Source organism: Homarus americanus, unplaced genomic scaffold, assembly GCF_018991925.1.
Source record: "Homarus americanus isolate GMGI-L3 unplaced genomic scaffold, GMGI_Hamer_2.0 scaffold39158, whole genome shotgun sequence".
NCBI classification, from domain to species: domain Eukaryota; kingdom Metazoa; phylum Arthropoda; class Malacostraca; order Decapoda; family Nephropidae; genus Homarus; species Homarus americanus.
The window spans coordinates 255,001-277,500 of NW_024740795.1; the positions used below are offsets into that span (position 1 = coordinate 255,001).

The window sequence follows — 22,500 nt, forward strand, 5'->3', positions numbered from 1 at the left end:
GATGGGCCCTCAGTCGTATTAGACCCCAATGTTACTTAATCCTTAATAATGTAGCTGTGATTTTAATGGGCTCCCCAAGTCGCATTTAATTCTATTTACAGGCACTTATATAAATTCCTACACACAAACACTTACATACATATAAAAACTTACATATATACTCCCACATGTACACACAAACACATACATGCTGTACATACACTATAACACTCTCAACCTCCTGATAGATAGTGTTTATATACAGTAATCAGTTTTAATTCCAGGATGAAAGTCAATAATCACCTTTGTGTTCTTACCTTACAAGCTGGTGAATGGGAGAGTCTTCAGCCTCCTGGAAAAAAAAGAAAAAAATATGAATGAAAGGTTTTGTATTATTTATTTTGATTTTTTTTAAGGTGACAGACAGACAGACAGACAGACAGACAGACAGACAGACAGACAGACTAAGGTATCGTGTCCATTTTGGGCCCTTGACCTAACACCTGGGATCATTTGGAAATTATATTATTAAGTTAGGTTAGGTTAGGATAAAGTTAGGGGTGATTAATCTTCAGGTGTGGTATAAACAGGTGTGACTAATCTTCAGGTGATCTTAAAATTGAATGGGTCCAATAATTTTTAGTCTACTGTGATAATATAATTAAATATTACTGAAAGATTATTAAGTAAGACTGAACCAACATTTAAGACTGAACCAAAATGAATAAAACTGAACTAAAAACAAAAACAACAACAACTATTAACAGTCATGAACAATAAATTAAATGGAAGAAAATCGTAAGACATATGAACAATGCTTGAAGATCTTACCTGCCCAACCACCTGAACACCTTTCAACAACAAGAACGTAATTACCTGTATGAATTATTACACCCGTTAACCACAGCTCCAGTGATGAACAAATGTTATGAGCAAGAACATAATCAAGAACAATGTAATGGTGATGATAATTATATTGATTAATTAAAAGATCAATTAGCGAATAAACAGACCGTGGTGAATGTGTGTGAGAGAGAGAGAGAGAGAGAGAGAGAGAGAGAGAGAGAGAGAGAGAGAGAGAGAGAGAGAGAGAGAGAGAGAGAGAGAGAGGCCCCTAACCCTCAATAAACAACTAAATTACAAAAGCCTGAAAAGGGAGAGAAATAAAGCACATGAACATAGCGAAAAAGACGAAAGAAGAAAGAAGGAAGGAAGAAGACGAAAGAAGGAGGAAGAAAAAGAAGGGAGAATAAAAGACACGGAGGAGGAAGAAGGACGAAGGAAGGAAGGAAGAAGAAGAAGAAGAAAGAAGAATAAAGAGAGGAATGTACAGAGGAAGTCGAGAATGAGTTCAGGGAGAAGATGCAGGAGGCGTTGTGTTGACAAGTGGGTGTGGCCCTCTGGCTAGTGTGAGGAGGAGGAGGGAGAGGTGAGGGAGAGAGGTGAGGGAGGTGATGGAGATGGAAGGAGGAGGAGGAGGAGGAGGCGAGAGAGGTGAGGTAGATGGTGGGTAGGCGAGGAGGGAAGGAGGTGTATGGGGAGGAAGAAGAGAGGGAAGGAGGAGGAAGTGAGGGAGACGGAAGGAGAAGGAGGAGGTGGGGGAGATGGGGGAAGTATGGGGAGGAGGATAGGTGTAGATGGAGTAAGGAGGGAAGGAGGGGGTGGAAGTTGATAAAGGGAAGAAGGAAGGGAAAGACAGAAGAGGGAGGTGGGAAGATACAGAATAAGAAGAAAGGAACAAGAGGGGTAGAGGGATAGGAGAGTAAAGGAAGAAGGATGAAGGACAGGAGGGAAAGGAGGCAGGAGAGAGGAAGATGAGAAGAATGAGAGAACAAGAATTATTAAGGACGAGGTAAAGTAGGGAATATGGAAGAGAGAGAGAGAGAGAGAGAGAGAGAGAGAGAGAGAGAGAGAGAGAGAGAGGAGAATAGGAAAGAGGAGGAAGAAGAGGAGGAAGAGGAGGAGGAGGAAAAAGAGGAAGAAGACCAGAAAGAAGACGATTGTGGTTTACCTCCGAGGAAAAAATACAATTACTCAGATGATTTTAAACTAATTCCTAATGAGCAGAGACGTCCACAAACTGTGCTGGTCGTTAACAAAAAAAGACGTAAACACAGGCATCAAAATAAACAAACTGTGTCGGTCATTAGTGGAAAAAAAAACTAAAACACATAAAAGTTAACAATCTGTGCTGGTAGTTGAAAATTCTGTAAATAAATACATTTGGGGTCAACAACCTCAGCTAATTATCTTATGCAAACAGACTAATGGATGAATAAAAATAAATAAATACAAATTAATAAACAGATGAATAACAAAACTTGATGACGAAAAATTATAAAATAGATAAATTAATATTAAAAATAAAGAAAGAGGAAATGGAACACAAAACTTGATAAATAAAAGAAAAAAAAACATAAAATACGAATATGAAAATAGAACAAGTCAAAAAAAATACGAAGATGTAATAATAACAAGGTCGGAGACATTAGTTGTTTTGTGGTTAAGTCGTAAAGAGAGAGAGAGAGAGAGAGAGAGAGAGAGAGAGAGAGAGAGAGAGAGAGAGAGAGAGAGAGAGAGAGATAATTAGCACGTCGACAGGTAATGATGGACACGTGACAGGTGATGATGATGATGTAATAGACAGACAGACAGAGAGACAGGCAGACAGACAGAGAGACAGGTAGATAGACATATGGATAGATAGAATATTGCAGAATTACAAGATTGCAAATAATAAGAAAAATAAGAGAGAAAAGGAATGTAATGAGAAAGATGATGATGATGATGATGATGATGATGATGATGATGATGGTGAGACGATGATGATGATGATGATGATGATGATGGTGAGACGATGATGATGATAATAATATAAAACACAAACTGCAATAATAAAGAAGAAGAAGAAGAAGAAGATGAAGAAGAAGAAGAAGAAGAAGTAGAAGAAGAAGTAGAACAAGAAAATAAGCAAAATACAAACGAAAGACATAGATAAAAAGAATAAAAGAATAGAGATGAGAAATAGAACAAAAACACACAAATACTGATGAATTAGAGCCAAAACGAGACAAGGAAAATGATATGATAAAAGTGATATTTAGAAGAGGAAGTTAAAAAAAAACGAATGGAGGAAGAGAGTAATGGATAATAAATGTGTGTTATTTGGTGATAATTCTGAGTGTGGAAAGGAAGTGAGTAGGAATCAAATACATACATACATACATACATACATACATACATACATACACATTACATACATACATATATACATACATACATACATACATACACACATTACACATTACATACATACATACATACATACATACATACATACATACATACATACATACACATTACATACATACATATATACATACATACATACATACATACACACATTACACATTACATACATACATACATACATACATACATACATACATACATACATACATACACGGTTATTTTCCCTTCATTCACTATTATGCTTTCATTTAATCTCACTACTGTAATAGATTTGTCTTACTCTGGTACTTCACATCATCTTTATTCATTCACTGTCATTCATTCATACATTCCTTCCTTCCTTCCTACCTTCCTTCCTTCCTTCCTTCCTTCCTTTCCTCCTCCCTTCCTTCTCACTGCTGCATGAGTCTCAAACAAGGAGGCCATACCATAAACAAACAAACTCCGGACTCGATTATAATACGACACGAAGCACCAAACCAGATCCCCTAATGATTCGAAGCGCCTCATTTGACGTGACTGAATGGATCCGTCATCTCCTCCTGACTGACAGACAGACAAGCACAGGATGTTTAGATGTTATTATACCACCTTCTCCTTCCTGTGGTGACATAAAGAGAGAGAGAGAGAGAGAGAGAGAGAGAGAGAGAGAGAGAGAGAGAGAGATCGTTCCTCCACGTCAATTTATGCTCATAACAAATAAATGAGATGCTTCCATATGTGGTGACGCTGGGAGATAGATAACTAGCAACGTTGCCAGATCCAATTCTATATATATATTAAAAGACCCAGATAAACAAACCCTAAGTTGCCACATGTACTAAAAACCACACAAAAGAAATGAAAGCAACGGTGTCATCTCTAACGAAGACAAAATATGACTTAGGCGTATATAAGGATCTTGAAATCAGTGCAGGGATGAAGGGAGATGAATAAAACGTTGCCATGGGGACTGGATGCTGACGACATTTCCCTACAGGCTACGGATGCTGACAAGGACAAACAGATTACACTTGTAGATGAAAAACTGATGCAACTGCAAATTAAACCTGACGATTTTTCACACCTGTTGAACCGGAATCAGCTTGAGTGAGGTAGGTGTAATGGTGTAGTGATGATGGTGATGATGATGATGGTGATGATATTGACGACGACGATGATAATGATGGTGATAGTGAGTAGTGGTGATGGTGGTGATGGTGGTGATGATTGTGTCAAAATACATATAGGAAAAAAAATGATAGAAAAATAATGAAAGAAAATGACAGAGAATGAAGAGGTGGTTGAAAGAATGCAACAACTCACCACCTATCATAAGGGTCATTGGTTCACGGCCGGGATTATCCTCACTCGACCCAGCTGCGAATGAGTACCTTAACTTTACTCTTAGGGAAATGAAGTCAAACGAGTGCAGTGTCGGCCATATGCGTTCTAAGAATTCAGTGTACTATATCCACACCGCCTCGAATAGACTGTTAGGCATATGGTAGTGACTCTTAGAAGGGAAGGAGCATAATGTAGAAGGTAGATAGAAGAAGGGATAATAAATAGAAGGAAAATATAGAAGAAGAGGGGATGGATAAGCCTCTAAAGAAAAAGGAAGAGGTGTAGAGAAGGAGGAAGAGGAATGTGTGGAGGAAGAGGAATGAGTAGAGGAGGAGGAACGTATATATATAAAGAAAAAGAGAATGGGAAGAAAAGAATGAAGAAGAGAAGGAAGAAAGGAAGAGAAGAAAGGGAGAGAAAGAAATTGAGGGAAAGGAGGAAGAAGAATAGAAGAAGGAGAAGGAGAAATAGAAGGAGGAATAGGAGGAAGAAAATAAGGGGAAAGAGGAATAGAAGAAGGAAGAAGAGAAGAAGGAAAAGGAGTAAGAGAAGAAGGAGAAGGAGGAATAGAAGAAGGAAGAATAGAATAAGGAAGGAGAGAAGGAGGATGTAGTATGGGGGTGTGGGGGTGTAGGTGGCGTGGTCCGGGTCGTCTCTAGCCGCGGGCGTGGGCGTGGTCAAGGCCTGCCCACGCGCGCCTCCATGACCGCGCCTTCCTTCCCCCCCCCTCCTCTCCTTCACTACCCCCCCCTCTCCCTCACTTCCACCCACCCTCCTCCCTCATTCTCTTCTCTCTTGCTGTGTCCATGGTCCAGTTTCCTTCACCAGTGTGTGTGTGTGTGTGTGTGTGTGTGTGTGTGTGTGTGTGTGTGTGTGTGTGTGTCCTCGTGTGCGTTTGTGTGTGATTGTATACATGTGACTGTGTGTGTATATGTGTTCGAATGTGTTTATGGGTCTCTCTCTCTTTCTCTCTCTCTCTCTCTCTCTCTCTCTCTCTCTCACTAGACATAATAAATCGAGGTGTGGAAGGGAAGGGAGGGAGGGAGGGAGAGGGGAAGGAGAGATGGATGAGAATAGAGAGAGAAGGAGTGTGGGTGGGGGAAGGAATAGAGGAAAGAAAGGGAGAAGGAGAAAGAAGGAAGAGTTAGAGAAGAAGGGATGAAGGGAAGTGAAAAAGTCGAAGGAAGGAAGGAAGGGAGAGGAGAAAGGTAGAAGATGTATGGGAGAGGGAGATAGGAGGGAATGATGAAGTAAATAATGGGATGTGGGAAGGATAGAGGGAAGGGGGGAGTAAGGAATTCGGAAGAGAAAAGGATTAAATGACAGAGAGAGAGAGAGAGAGAGAGAGAGAGAGAGAGATATAATTCACCATTCATTAAAGAAAACACAAATGTCCGCAACTCAAAAAAAAAAATGCCTTTAGATGCAGTATTGACCCTTTGAGTACGGGGCCAACCCTTTGAGTACGGGGCTAACCCTTTGAGTACGGGGCCAACCCTTTGAGTACGGGGCTAACCCTTTGAGTACGGGGCTAACCTCATCCACCCAATGAATTATTCAGCCTAGTAAGCAAGAACCACAACGACTTAAGCACTTGAGTACATTAATTTAATCCCTTGAGTGTGAGTACGATAGCAATGTACTCAGTGGGTTCAAACATTGTACTTGATAATCTGGAATCTTATGTACGTGAATTATTTGACGTTTAGAATATATCGTCTTATTTATTTTTCTTTTATCCGTTTATAACAAGGCTGAGTTTTTTTTATATCACTGTTATCACAAATATGTAAGTTATTATTTAATTGTGTCATCTTATATTTAGCGTTATCTTGTTGTTTAGGATTCCTTCAGTTTTCATCACTTATTATATTTTCTTTTCTTTATTGGATGTTCTTCAAGATAACAAATATAACGTAATATTTTTTCACGATTTTTTTTTGGTTATTGGTAGATTTTCCAAATTTATTCGGTATTTTCTAATATAAAAATTATTCAGGTAGGAATCAGACGAGTCACCTTTGTATTAATCCTCTATAACAATATTAACAACTATATCACCTTACCTACAACTCCATATATATAACTTATGCATAAATGCTTGGGAATCTTATATAGTCTCTGAATACATATACGTGTAGGCATATTTACCATGTATACGCTCGCTATGTATTTACTTCTACTAGATTAGACTATATATTGTGTATGTGTACCATTGTAAACATGTATATCAGCTACCTTAACAAGAGAATCATTGTTCTTAAAAAAGGCTTCAGTTATAACTAATATTGACTGCACAATTCATTCCTGTATTTTCTGACTGAGTAAACAACTTCACTTTACAGCTTCAAAATATTGTTACTACAGAAACTAAGAAAGATAAATAAACAAAGCTAACTCATACGTGTAGAAGATAATGAACGATAAATATAAAGGTTCAATTAGGTTAGTTTTAAACCTTTTTTTTTCTAATATGAGAAATTCAGTTTTATCTCATTAACCTAACCTAACCTTGACGAGTGATCAATCTCCTTTATCCACAAAAAAAAAAAACATCGAGGAAAGACGACAACAAAAACGACTCACCCTAAAAAAAAAAGACATTGAAACATATCCTAAAAAAGGGACATCAAAATGGTAACAATAAACCAGTTCCCTAAAAAAGTCGTTCCCTAAAAAAGTTGTCTTGTCAAAAAAGTTATTAAGGGAGTAAAAAAAGGTGAAAGGGGTCATTGAACTCACTCCCAGGGGTCGAGGTTAACAATGGAGACGACATCATTTAGGTCCTCCTCTTTTCTCCCCTAAAAAAAATAGAATTAGTAATAAAGAGATTCCCCAAAATGATGTTCCTAGATAGAAAGTTCCCTAGAATTAAGGTCAATAGATAGATAATTCCCTAAAATTACGGTCCACAGATAGATAATTCACTAAAATTAAGGTCCACAGATAGACAGTTCCTAAAATTAAGGTCCCTAGATAGACAGTTCCCTAAGATTAAAGTCCCCAGATAGAAATTTCCTCCAAAGAAAAGCTTCCCTTACAGAATTTCCAAATAAAAAAGTAACCAAACGAAAATATCTCAACAAGAAAAGTTCCTAAATATAAAGCTCCTTAAAGTAGGATCTTTAAATTATAAGAAAGGTTCCTAAAGAAAGTCTCCAAAAAATCTCTAAATAGAAAATGCCATAAAAGAAAATTCCTCCCCTCGAAAAAGAAATAATCCCAACTAAAATGCCCCCTTAAGAGAAATCCCATAAAGAAAATCTTCTCTTAGAAACTTCCCCAAATTAGAAAGTCCTTTACATAAAAAAACACTAAGATCGAGAGTTCCTTAAAGACCTCAACTGCTATAAAACACAAAACCTCGTCAATAAAAAAAATCACCCAAACAAAATAATTGAGGTCACTGAAATGGCCACTTAAATGAAAAATCTCTTTAATCAAACAAGAGGCCGCTAAAAATAAATTTCCCCCAGACAAAAGAGGTCTCGCCTTTCAGAAGTGGACACAATGGAGGTTGATGAAAAATACCCAGACAGAGTTGGTCGGCCCCGCAGTCACGAGTCGTAGGGTCTGGGCATTGATTATAATCCCAGAGTAAAATGGTGGCAGCGGTGGTTTTCGCTTCAAGGCATCTGAGGTGGTCATCGATTTTCAGCCTCGGACACTCATCAATGACGCATGTTCTTTGTGGTACTCTTGATAGTTTGACAGATTAAAGTAAATATACTCTTGAAAAATGTAATAAAATTCTTGATAGATTAAAGAAAAGAACTAAAATAACATACGAAGATATATGAAACTCTAATGAATTACTTCAATAACTAAGGATTTTAACCAGGTAGTCTAGTTTAGTTTAGTCGGCCCCTCCTTAAAGCACACAAGATAACATTAGGTAAATATCTCCGGTGTTGAGATAATTGATAATGAACGAAATAGATAAGAGGAATGTGTCTCACTCAGCATGATACTGGAGAGTGAGAAAGAATGGATCTGTCTTAATCTTTTGTGTTAGTATAATATTTTTGTTGATGAGGTTTGTGGTGTTTCACTTTCACTTAATTCAATTGTACATATAGTGTGGTTAACAGACAGACAAACAGACAGACAGATGGACGGACGAGCAGAGAGAGAGAGAGAGAGAGAGAGAGAGAGAGAGAGAGACTTAACTAACATCTATAAACGAGATATTGTACCGTAAAATCACATAATTAAATAATAAAAAAAATAATATATACACAATATAAACGGAAAATTATATAGCTAAACTATAATACTCTATAACTATACTATAACGTGAGGGCGGCGTGTGTCAGTCCTATAATTCAGAGATTCAGTGTTGCTTCAAAACGAATTCTTTAAACAAGTGAACATATCTCCGAGCCTCTCCTGTTTGTTCTGCCATTAATATGATAAACAGAAGTTACTCGAGCGTCTCAGTAACACACGAGCGTTTAATAGTCTTAATAATGGGTTAATATTTGTCGAAATGATCAATTGGCTATGAAACAAACCATTCAAACCATTTACTGAACACCGATACAGAGTCGAAATTTGAGTCGGTACAGTTCTCGTGTGAATCCGTTAAATATGGCCAAAAAATATCATCATTATCATTGAAATACTCCACATATTTATCTATCTATCCTTTCTATGCATATTCTCTAACATAAACATATTTTTAAGCATTGACTTTTACCGAAGCTGCTTGAAAAAATACTTTAAAACATATGAGTTGAATTTTCGAGGTGGAGAGTTGATGAAACGAACCCGACCGAAGCCTCATGACGTCAACTGTGTTCCCAACCTGCATTATTATCCAGAAGCAGAAGCAGAAGATGACATAAGTTTTAATACCAGCCAGGAGGAGGAGGAGGGAGTTGTGTGTTTGTAAGGCAGTGTCATGGTGGGTGTGGTAGGGGGAGTGGGGAGGAATGCGGTGGGGAGGGGTGTTGGTAAAGGAGTGGTGGGGGAGTAGTTGGTCAGCACGGAGATTGAGGAAGAAATTTGGATCATGGACACAGCAGTCGGGGTCATGAGGGGAGGGGGAGGGGGAGGGGGAGGGAAGAGGTGAGGTGGAAGAGAGGAGGAGGAAGCGGAGGGGAGAAAGGAGGGATAGGAGGGGGGGAGAAAGGGGAGGGGCAGGGAATGAGGAGAAGGGTAGGAAGAGAGCCAGTGGAAGGGGTAGGGATGAGGAAGGAGGAATGGGGTGGGGGAGGAAGAGGAATATGAAGAACAGGGGAGGAGGAATAAAAAGAAGAGAGGGAATGATGGATGACATAACAGATGAACGGATGAAGAAGAAGAAGAAGAAGAAGAAGAAGAGAGAGAAAACTTGTATTTAGGCCAAGGAGGACAGTTGGTATTACATGAATGAAAAAATCGGAGAAATGATAACGAAGAAAGAAGAAAAAGACATTTGTACGAAAAGAGGAAAACAGAGAAAAAGAAGAATAGCAAATAGTACAGGATGATAAGGAAGAAGATAAGAAAAAAATTAAGACGAAAATGAAGAAAATAAAGAATATTGACACATGTACAATAAGTTAAGAAGAAGAAGAAGAAGAAAAAGAAGACGAAGAAGAAGAAGAAGAATTGAGGACAAAATAATCAACGAAAAAAACTGCAGTATCGGGGCCAAGGTATAAGGCAGGCGTGGGCTGAGGTGGACACAGAGAGAGAGAGAGAGAGAAACTAGGTCTGGTGGTCAAAGAATACGCCAGTCAGGAATCTCTGTTGACTCGCTTGGGTCTGTCAACAGCTCAGAAAACGTAAACAAAGGCAAAGTGAAGGTGGAGAAGCGCACCAGTTTCTAGTGGCGCGTTGCATAGTTGCAGAGCATTGATGCAGCGTGGATTGAGGGTACGTGTATGACTGACTATCTTAAGAGCGAACATATCAATACTCTGCAACATGTTCATTGAAATGTTGCATAGTTGTAGTGACGTGGCGAGAAATCTAAAAAGACGAAAGCTAATCACACGAATAAAAAAAAAGAATATTGCACCAGTTCTAATCAAGCGTTACATTGTGGCAGAGCAATGATGCAGCGAGGCCTTGCAGGGGTGGATTCTTACAGTGGGAGGTGTGCAGAAGGTTGCAGAGCAAGAATGCTATTACAAAGAGATGATTTTTCAACAGTTAGAAATTTGGCAGACTATTACAGGGTCTTGATAGATGTGTGTCCAGGTAAGCCACAGGATTATTTCAGTAAGGAAGGCAAGAGGAGAGTCTTATAGTTAGAGAAGTTATTGAACATTGCAGAACAGTGAAGAGATGATGTTCAGAAAATGGAGTTACAATGGGCAGGCTGAAAATAGCAGAGAAGGAAGAGACAAAGGACTTTCAAAGAGTCAAAAATACAATGAAAAAGACGTGTTTTTCTCAGTGTAGGAAAGTTGCCAGGAGGAAAAACACAGACACAGGAACCAGTTCAGTTTCCAAAGACCCAACGATGAGAGAAGCAACATTCGAATCAGGTGAAGTTTAGCCCCACTGTCTTTCACTTTAACCTAACCTAACCTGAGCCAACCTAACCTAACCTAACCTAACTCACAATAGTTAAGACATACGATACACTTAAGAAGTAATTATGAAGACGCTTGGTTGTGTCTTCAGTACATCTTGAGGGTGTTTCTTCGTTTAGTGTTTATTAGAACAAGAGAAAACACTCACAAAATCCTGCCAGAGTTACCAGAAATTACTGAGAATTATTGTAAAGGGAGAGAAGTGTTGTAGGTTTTGGTTATAGAGTAGAGTAGAGTAGAGTAGAGTAGAGTAGAGTAGAGTAGAGAAGAGTAGAGTAGAGTAGAGGAGAGGAGGGGAGAGGAGGGTAGAGTCGAGTAGAGGATAGCAAGGCGGTGAACGGTGCCAAGTACATAGCCTGACTGATGACACGAAGAACAGTAAATTTACAACAGTGTAAATAGAAATGCAGAACAATATTGTGTTATAAAGGCACTCAGCACAGTAGGTTGAGGAGAAACTTGCCAGAACAATTTTACAGAATCAATTAAGCTGTAAGAATGTGACTAGAGATGAACACAGCAGAGCAAGTTTAATATGTGCAAGACAGAGTTGTAGAGTAACGTAGCAGACAGCGATGAGGTGAAATGTATCGCATGTGGTGTAGAGCAGCGTTACAGAGCAAGACTGGAGGGAGGCGTCTCTTAGCGGAGGGTGGGACGCGTGTTGGCCTCCAGGCTGGTGATGCTCCAGAGGACAGCTGCTGCTGCTGCTCCAGTCCTGCCCCGCCCTGGGCTCCCGGATGCTGGGTGGGGCGTCTTCATTCTCCCCCCACCCCCTCTCCCTCCTCTCCCCTCATACCCTCCCTTCCTCCTCCCCGCGCCCCTCCCGTCCCCTCCCCTCCATGATCTCCCCACCAAACGCCCCACCCAACACCAGCCAGGCAAAACAACATACCCCCCCCCCTCTCCACCTCCTCTCAAACCCCTCCCCTTCTCCTCGCACCCGTCGCGTCTCTTCCCCCCTTCCTCTCTCCCTCCTCTCACACCCATCTTCTCTCCCCCTTCTCACATCTATCCTTTTCTCTCCCCATTCAACGCCCCATCACACCATAAACAACTAACCCCTAATGTCACCCTCCCTCCTCCTTCTCCTCGTACTATCCCCTCCCCACCCCCTTACTATCCTCTACCCTCCTCCCCACCCTCCCCACCCCACCCCACACACACCATCCCACATCATTTACGAGACAATATCCTATTTCCACACCTGCGTCCCTTCCCTTCTTTATTTTTACTGTCCCCCCTCTCTCTCTCTTTCTCCCTTTCCCATTTCCTCCCTATTCTCCCACACCTCCCCTTCCGTTTCTTCCCCACTCCTACCCACTCATTCCCTCCCCTCATTTTCCACGGCACCAAACGCACATAAACACACCAGCTGGAACCAACGCACCATCTGCCTACTCACCTCCCCACCACACTCACCCACTCCTTCTCCCCACCACACTCACCCACTCCTTCTCCCCACCATCTCCTACCTAGACCTGAACACTGAACAACACAGGGCGACTATGCAACACACACACTCTGCAACATGCAACACTACCAACTCTCTCTCTCATGATAATTTTATTCACAACAAGACCCGCCATTTCCTCGCCAAAGCCATACAACATACACTCAAGGCTGTCAAACCAACCCTATACACACCCCGTCCATACACCCACTCCGCCCACACCTCCCATACTCCCTATTCCGCTCACCTTCGCCTCATAACCCGGATAAGACCACGCCCAGTCCCATCACGCCCACACTACGCCCATGATACTAGAACTCATGTCCGGGGAGGTACATCATTACCACACACACACACACGTACACATACTCATATACACACACACACACACACACACACACACACACACACACACACACACACACACACACACACACACACACACACACCTGTAGGCAATTTACGTCATCTCTATATTAGTGACACCGTACCTGTAATTAATAGTCTCTGTTACCTGTCCGTACCAATTAGAGGAAATAGTTTACTTAACCTTGACCCAATTTATATTATACTTATACAAAATTGGTTAAATTAGTTAAGGTATGATATTTAATAAACCAATTAGTATAGATAATAATTAGGTGAATGACTAATGAATTTTAATTGTTCATCAGTAATTTGTCTAAAGGTTTATTTATTTTTTTCATTATGTATAAGTTGTGTTTAATATTAATTGGTAATATTTTGAATGAATAAAAATGATAGTTTCAGAGGTTAATATTATGGGTATTATTTCACCTGATAATTAAACACCTTAACGCTATACTTGGGGTTGGGTTGGCTGGGCTGGGGGCTGAGTTGGGTTGGGTGGTTGGGAGTTGGGCTGGGTTAGGTTGGGTTGCTGGGCTTGGGCTGGATTGGGTTGGGTTGGGTTGGGTTGGGTTGGGTTGGGTTGGGATGGGTTTGGGAGTTAGGTTGGGTTGGGCTGGGTTGGGTTGGGTTGGAGTTGGAGTTGGGCTGGGTTGGGTTGGGCTGGGTAGTTGGGTTGTTGGGTTGGGTTGGGTTGGAGTTGGGCTGGGTTGGGTTGGGTTGGGTTGGGTTGGGCTGGGCTGGGTTGGGTTGGGTTGGGTTGGGTTGGGTTGGGGTTGGGTTGGGGGGGTTGTTGTTGGGCTGGGTTGGTTGGGCTGGGTTGGGGTTGCTGGGTTGGGTTGGGTTGGGTTGGGTTGGGTTGGGTTGGGTTGGGCTGGAGTTGGGTTGAGCTGGGAGTGGGCTGGGTTGGGTTGTTGGTTTAAGGTTGGGGTTGGGTTGGATTAGTTTAGAGTTAGGTCAGATGATTACCTCTAAGTTAAGCTAGTGTTAGAGTGTATAATCATCAGGTGAAATAACAGGTGGCCTAATCTTCAGGTGAACCATCGTCAGTATAGTACACGAGGAGCAGCATCTAAATAGCCCAATTACACCTCAGGAGTCTTTTAACCAATCTCCTACATACTGTACTATGATCGCCTGAGTCACGCCTTTAAAGGATGCCAGTGTGGGCGCCTCTACGCCCACACTGACGCTCAGCATATCATCAAAGGAGTATGGTTATGAGAGAGAGAGTAACACCCATTATCTAGACGTAAATATGTCGAGTATTTCCTTCAAGATGAGATGAGATGAGGTGGGATGGGGAGGGTGAGGGGGGGAGAGAGGGGGTGAGAGGTATGAGAGGGAGGAGAGGCATATATCTGATGAGGGGGAAGGGGAGAGGAGAATGTGGGATTGAGAGAAAGCTGGGAGAGAATGAGAGATAAAAATCATAGTATTTTTAATATATTTGCGTTTTCCTTTATTCATCTTGTCTTCCCTATTCTCTTCTCCTCCCTTTCTTACCCCCCTCCTCCTTCATCCTCCCTCCTCACTCACTCCCATTACTTCTTTCCTCCTTCTCTCCTTCCTTCCTTCCCTCCTTCCCTCCCACCTCTCTAACTCACCCTCTCTGCATTACTCCCAACACTCCTTCCTTCCTCTCTGTTATTCCTTCCTTCCTTCCCTCCCTCCCTCCTACGTCACCCACCCATCCCCTTCCCTCCCTCCCTCCCTCCCTCCTTCTTCCCCTTCCCTCCCTCCTTCCCTCAGCACCACGCCTTTCTCCGTCCTTCAAGGGGCAGCTGCGTGACCAGAAAGTATGGCTCAGGCTTCTGTTCTAACACGAATAAAAAATAAAATAAAATGAATAAAAAATAAAAATAAATAAATAAATAAATAAATAAATAAATAAATAAATAAATTACCTCAACATTTACCTCTAATAAACATGTTCAATATTAACCCCTTTTGGACACTAATTAACCGGGTCACACCTGTATATGCGACCACCTGTTACGGCATTTACCTGTGTATAGCGGCAGCTGAGTCGGTCACGAGTGCACTAGTTTTTTTTTTAGGGGGTGAGACGGGGGGGAGGAGGGGGGTAGAGGGTGGGAGTAGGGGGTAGAGGAGGAGGGAGGAGGAGGGAGGGAAGGGGGAGTGGTTATTGCGTGTTGTATCCAGTGGGCGCTGACTTGCTTATGGGTCCCACCTGTCTATGGTGACCATCTGTGTACGGTTGCGACGTCACCACCTCTTACAGCGGCCACATGCTCATAGTGAACAGCTCCTATCAGTGACCACTTACCTCTGGATAAGACTTAATTTCAACAGCAGTCTGACTATAACGGGCACCTGTTAAAAGACACTAGTGCTTAGGCCACACCTCTATAGCGGTCATTCCTAATTACAATAAATACCCTTCCTTGAACGACCATCTACCTATAGCGGCCTCTAGCTGTAATGAGACCCCGTTAACAGTGACCATCTGAGTATAGAGACTTCTGGTCGATATAAAGTACAAGCCTATAGCGACCACTTGGTTATACGGAGCTCTCAGTATAAAGTATCCACCTGGCTTCACTCAAACACCCGCTATAACGACCACCTTGCTGTAGGTTAGGTTAGGTTAGGTTAGGTTAAGTTAGGTTAGGTTAGGTTAGGTTAGCATTTACGAATACCTTAAAAACATTAGATTTTACTTAATATTTAAATAAGCTTCAAGTAATTACAGGTACAGTAAGAGTATTTGCCAACAAGAGGATGATCAAGCAGTGTCATTTTCTGCATATGTTGAGGCTGAGTCATACAGGTGATAATATCTTAAACTTGCATAACTATTTCATAAAACCTTAACAATGCACAAGTTAACTACACTCGCCCTTAACACCCACGAGTACTATATTGGCCTTTAGAGTACAGAGACTAAAAGAGTCCTTGAAATACATCGATCTATTAACCATTAAAATACAAAGGTATGATTTATTATTGAAGTAAATGCATAATGTATAAATAAATTATTGGTTACATAAAGGATCAATGTCTTTATACTACAGCCATCAGGTAAATTGACCTTTGAAATGACATATATAATCACCTGTAGGTTTATAAGAGAGAGAGAGAGAGAGAGAGAGAGAGAGAGAGAGAGAGAGAGAGAGAGAGAGAGAGAGAGAGAGAGAGAGAGAGAGAGTAGTGATCTGGAGAACAATAATGGAGGACAAAGAGAAGAGGAGAGGAAATAAGGAGGAAAGGGATGGTGAGGAAAAACAAAGGAGGAAAAGAGGAGAGAGAGATGAAGGGCGAGAGGGAAGGAGGGGAGGAGGAAAGGGTGAAGAAAGGGAAGCCAGGGAGGAGCTGGGGAACACAGGGGAGGAGATGAAGGAGGTGAAGGAGGGGGGGGGGGGAGGAAGGAGGAGACAGGTAGGGGAGGAAGGGGAGGAGACAGGTAGGGGGAGGAAGTGGGGATGGAGACAGGTAGGGGAGGAAGGAGAGACAAGTGGGGGACAGCATAGGTGGACAGTTACCTGGAAGGACACATGAATATACTGAGTCACACACACACACACACACACACACACACACACACACACACACACACCCCACACACCTGTTTACACATACACACATTCATAATAATAAAACATATCATACAAATCAGCTCTTATATACCTCAATAATACAATACATATATATATATAAAATCACCCACATATCACATATATCAAAGCACATATAAAAACACACGTCAGAATACTAAGAGATTCTCCACGCCCTCTTTTGTAAACAACGTCAAATTATATAACATAAATTTCTACCTTTACAAAACGTAGTCATCTTGTGTCAATATTTGTATGTAGGATTCAAGAGGCTCTGTTTTACCTGGTGTGTGTGTGTGTGTGTGTGTGTGTTGTTTGTAGGGCGTGTGGGTGGATGGTCAGTAGCTAGGGTGGTCAGTAGGTAAATAAGCAATCCCCTTAACTCATTAATATTATGGCCAGGTATAATAAACTCTTAATTTACTCACCATCCTAAAACAATTTTTTTTAATTCACACTTGTAAATAAACGTTTTTGGCTCTGTATTGTGAGAAACGTTTTTTTTGCCTCGCTCGTGAGGTGAGGCAACGCGGATACAATGTTATTTTTTTTTTAATTAGATAAATAACACAAGAAGAGTTTATTTGTAACATTTTCTTAGAATGTTTGAATGTTTACATGAATTGAAATTTAGAGGAAAGTGAATGTGTATTTTTGTATGTTAATGTTTATGTATGTGTGGATGTTATGTTTATATTGGTTAATTTATACATTTACAGGTGTGTTAGTTAATAATACTGTATATAAACACTGTTATTCATGGTGTTTATGTATTGTCTTAAGCAAGTAAACACTAACACTAGCATACATACAAACATACATAATTGCATGTACAAAATTGTGTACACATATACTCTAAACGTCCATATGTACACAAAAGTAAACACACGCATGCACACAAATGTATACACACACACACACACACACACACACACACACACACACACACACACACACACACACAATGCTTCGTCGTCTGAAGAAATATAACTGTTCTTGGATTAGTTCTTAGTAACCTGTTGAAATCTCACCTTTACACACACACACACACACACACTACACCCTCCCCATCTTTCCTCCACCCACACAGCCAGCCCATCCTCCCATCTCCCCCCCCACCCCCCCCCATCCCCCCTCCTCCCCCCTCTTCTCAGGACAACTAACAAGGTATTACCTTCACGGCCTCGATCAGAAAAAATTTCACCCTCAAATGATAGTAATATTTTTTTCCTTCGCTATTTCCGGCCACATTGGGCTGATAGTCTCTCCATCCCAGGTAAATCCGCCATATCTTAAAGGTGCGTCTGTACCTTAGCTCACCTGTGTAATGGATTAATGTGTGTCTGTATGTCCCTTGTTAGGAGACAACTTGTGTGGTTTTATTTAACTTATTGTTTTATGTTGTTGAAAGGAAGCTTGTGTGTGTGTGTGTGTGTGTGTGTGTGTGGGGAGGTGTGTGTGTGTGTGTATTATTGTGGTGGGTGTGAATTAGATTATTAGAGTTAATGTGTGTGTGTGTGTGTGTGTGTGTGTGTGTGTGTGTGTGTGTGTGTGTGTGTGTGTGTGTGTGTGTGGTGGGTGTGGTGGGTGTAGAGTGTGTGTGTGTGTGTGTGTGTGTGTGTGTGTTAGTGTGTAAATCATGTATGTATTGGTCGTAATGTGTGTGTTAGTGTGTATATTGCTTGTGTATATGTTAATGTATAAAAGTCACATGTGTGTTTTAATATGTGTATTGGATGTGTATGCGTTAGTGTATAAAGTCATATATGTATTAGTATTTGTTAATGTGTAAAAATTATGTAACTTAATATGTATTAAACTCAAAGGCATTAATGTATATAACTATGTATACATGAGCCAGACCACCATGTATACCTAGTCTCATGTACACCTCCCTTGTCACACACACACAGACGAGTACTAACAATGGATAATATTTACATCCCTCCTCCACCTTTAACTCATAACATAATAAGTATTGTTGTCTATGTTCTGGTCACCCACGAGAGGTCACACAAGGTCACCCACGAGAGGTCATACATGGTCACCCACGAGAGGTCATACAAGGTCACCCACGAGAGGTCACACAAGGTCGCCCACGAGAGGTCATACATGGTCACTCACGAGAGGTCACACAAGGTCACCACGAGAGGTCACACAAGGTCACCACGAGAGGTCACACAAGGTCACCACGAGAGGTCACACAAGGTCACCACGAGAGGTCACATAAAGTCACCGAATATCTGGTTTTATCGAAAAGGGAATTGAAAAACAAAAAGACAGACAGACAGACAGACAGACAGACAGACAGACAGACACAGGTATCCGAATGACACTAAAGCAAATATTAGTTGTACTACTTAAACACAAACCAGAACAGCATGGTACTGTATTTGAAGATTTAATGATAAATATGTCACTTTTTTACATATAATCCTTGTTTATGTTTATTGTTATTGTCGTTGCTATTTATCTTAATATTGGGATAATGTATAATGTATAATGTATAATGTATAATGTATTTCTGTCATATTTTTTTGTTGTATTACTCAAACTCACTCACACCACCACGCCCTTCTAGCACCGAAGCGATCCCAACAAGGTCCACCAATCACACACGTCGAGGTCATCACAACGAATCAGAATCCTGGAATGAGGCAGACGAGAGCCGTATACCTTTTATCTTATGACGTCATAGAGATAAGACCTGATAACAGACTGTCTATTTATCAGAGAAGCCACTTTTAAAAACCTTCAGTTATCTCTCAAACTGATAAGACATCTGATAAATCCACACACACCCCCCCCACACGATAACACTGGAGTAATCCTCTTTAGAAAGTCCTTAAGATAACATGAATTGAAGAAGTTAGTAACGTAGGTAAATTGAGGAGGTAGGGAGGGAGAGGGTCTATGTTCACCCGCCTTCACTTATACCTGGTACAGTAAATAGCACATTTTGTAAGATGTGGCAACACTGTGTTTGTTTACATCATATTAAAACTCCCGTAATGGCCTTAAGGAACCTCTCAATGATAACTAGACTAAGGGTAATAGATATGGATTCCACAGAGTTGCCACATCTCACAAAGCACGCCAGCCACTGTACCAGGTATGAGTGGAGGCGAGTGCACGTGTGAGGCATTGGATGGTGGGAGCGAGGCGGGTGAGGTGTGTGATTAGGGGGCATTACATGAGGGTCTGGAGGATCATCTCTGACTTAGTGCGTCGTCAGGAAGGTGTTGGTCCAGCCGGGTCGTGGGAGGACACCACCTCAGGTCAACCCAGGCTGACGACGACGAGATGAGAGAGAGAGAGAAATACACATTACATCTGCCTATCGGTCACTAACTCCTCAACCCTTTAATCAACACTACTTGACCTAATATGGCACCTGGCCCCCCTCCCCCCTAACCCCACCCCACAGGTACAGGTAATGCTTTAAGTGTAGGTAAATTGAGGTGGGTACTGGGTAATATTTATTTACCGGACTCTTGTTGCTCCACCTGTGTTGTGTCCAGCCAGATAAGTATTTACCTTGTTATATTATCAATTAGTGTGTGTGTGTGTGTGTGTGTGTGTGTGTGTGTGTGTGTGTGTTTTAACTATAATCAGGCGTGTGTGTATTTATCAGACATGCTCCTACTTACATAATTAACCCCCCAAAAAAAAGAACGTCACCAATTAGTTCATCCAGGTTAGAATGAATGAATCTCTCTTACTGTAGGTAGATATTAGATGACCCCCTTCTCCCCCTCCCCTCCCAACCCCACCTCTCCTTCCCAACCCCCCACCTCACCCCTTCCTCCCCCATCACATTAAGAATCAGGAGGCGCTAGGCATGTTTCTCCCGTCTCATAAATCCCAATAATTTCTCATAAATCCCAAAAATTTCTCATAAATCCCAATAATGTCTCATAAATCCTAATAATTTCTCATAAATCCCAATAATTTCTCATAAATCCCAAATAATTTCTCATAAATCCCTATAATTTATCACTTCCTTAATCATATCTTTGTGATAGATGAAAGAAAACGTCAACAATTTATCGGCAAGTATAACAGTGTAAATATTTGGCATTGATATTTACACTGGCCAGGTGTGTAATAAGCATATTTCTCTCACCTGCCGTTACCTGTGGCTGACTGTGAGCAGGTATGTGACGGCGGGTTGAGGATATGATAAAAGAGGTTATGTATTTAGTAGTAAGAAAATTAGCATATAATAATAATAATAATAATAATAATAATAATAATAATAATAATAATAATAATAATAATAATAATAATAATAATGATAGGTGCAGGTGGGTGTAGGTGGGTGTAGGTAGGTGTAGGTGGGTGTAGGTAGGTGTAGGTGGATGTAGGTGGGTGTGGGTGGTGGTAGGTGGGTGTGGGTTGGTGTGGAGTGTGGGTGTGGGTGGGTGGTGGGTGTGGGTGGGTGAAGGTGGGTGTAGGTGGGTGAAGGTGGGTGTGGGTAGGTGTGTAGGTGGGTGGGTGGTGGTGGGTGGGTGTGGGTTGGTATGGGTGGCTGTGGGTGGGTTAAGGTGGGTGTGGGTGGGTGAAGGTGGGTGTGGGTGGGTGGTGGGTGTGGGTGGGGTGAAGGTGGGTGTGGGTGGGTGTGGGTGGGTGTGGGTGGGTGTGGGTGGTGTGGGTGGGTGTGGGATTGGTATGGGTGGCTGTAGGTGGGTTAAGGTGGCTGTGGGTGGGGTTAGGGTGGGTGTAGGTGGGTGAAAGGTGGGTGTGGGTGGGTGTGGGTGGGTGTGGGTTGGTGTAAGTGGGTGTAGGTGTGTAGGTGTGTGGGTGTGGGTTGGGTGCCAGTGGCTGTGGGTGGGTTAAAATTGGGTGGGTGGGTGGCAAGAAAGGTGGGTGCTTAGGGTGGGTGTAGGTAGGTGTAGGTAGGTGTAGGTGGGTGTGGGTGGGTGTAGGTGGCGGTCAGTGAAGGGTGATGGACCTTGGCTGGCCCAAATCCTGATGCCTGGGGACCCATCCTGGGTGAAGGAGGAGAGAGGGGAGGGAGGGAGGGAGAGAATGGGGTAGGGAGAGAGGGAACGAGGGAGGGAACGAGAGATAAAGGGAAAGAAGGAGGGAAAGAGAAAGGGAATGACAGATATGAGAGGGAGGGAGGGAAGGAGGAGGGAAGGAAGAAAACAGGGGTTGGGAAGGAGAGAAGGAGAGAGTAGGGTAGGGAGGGAAGGAGGGAAGAAGAAGAGAGGGAGGGAGTGAGGTAAGGGGGAAGGGATGGAGGGAAGGTTAGGGGTATTAGGGAGGGAAAAGAAGGGCAATGAGAGAGGAAGGGGGAGATACAAAGGGAGGAAGGGGGAGATACAAAGGGAGGAAGTGAACGAAGGAGGGAAGGCGAATTGAAGCAGAGATACGGGTAAAGAAAATGGGAAGATGAGATGGGGTCGAGAAAGAAGGAGGAGGAGGAGGAGGAAAGATGATGTGAATGAGAAAGGGGAGAGGAAGAAGAGGAGGATAAGGAGGCAGAGGAGGAGGATAGAGAAGGAGGAAGAGGAGTAGGAGGAAGAGGAGGAGGAGGAGGAGGAGGAGAGGGGCCAACATGCCCAGTCAGTCCATCTTTGCCTTGAGGCGTGGGCGTGGTCACTTGCACCTTCTCCCTTCCCCACGCCCTCACCCCCCTGCACACACCTCACGCCCCTCCCCTCCTCTTCACCTTCCCCTGGACACACTAACCCTCACCTTCCCCTATTTGGTCCACACCCACATAGCTCTGTATTGCTTAATTTTTTTCTAAGATTCCTGAGGATGTGGGGAGATGTGTGTGTGTGTGTGTGTGTGTGTGTGTGTGTGTGTGTACAGGATCCGAATATGTCTGTGTGTTGTTTATGTATTTGATTATTGCATGTGTATATGTATATGTATATGAATAAGAGCTAGGATAAGAGTGGATTTGGTTTTTTAATGAATCAATTATATGAATGTGTATGATGATTAGTTTATAACGGATCTTAAAAGGGTTTAAACCCCACTATATATTCTCCATACATATCTC

General features: G+C 42.0%; 1 protein-coding gene across 1 annotated transcript in view; it reads right to left on the minus strand.

Moving 5' to 3' along the window:
* Positions 1–22,500, minus strand: part of LOC121875546 (histone-lysine N-methyltransferase PRDM16-like) — a 161,466-nt gene that overhangs the window by 17,724 nt on the left and 121,242 nt on the right. The window contains exon 4 of the mRNA XM_042380127.1: positions 297–331. The gene's annotated coding sequence lies outside the window, so the exon portion shown is untranslated. The remainder of the gene's footprint in view (positions 1–296; positions 332–22,500) is intronic.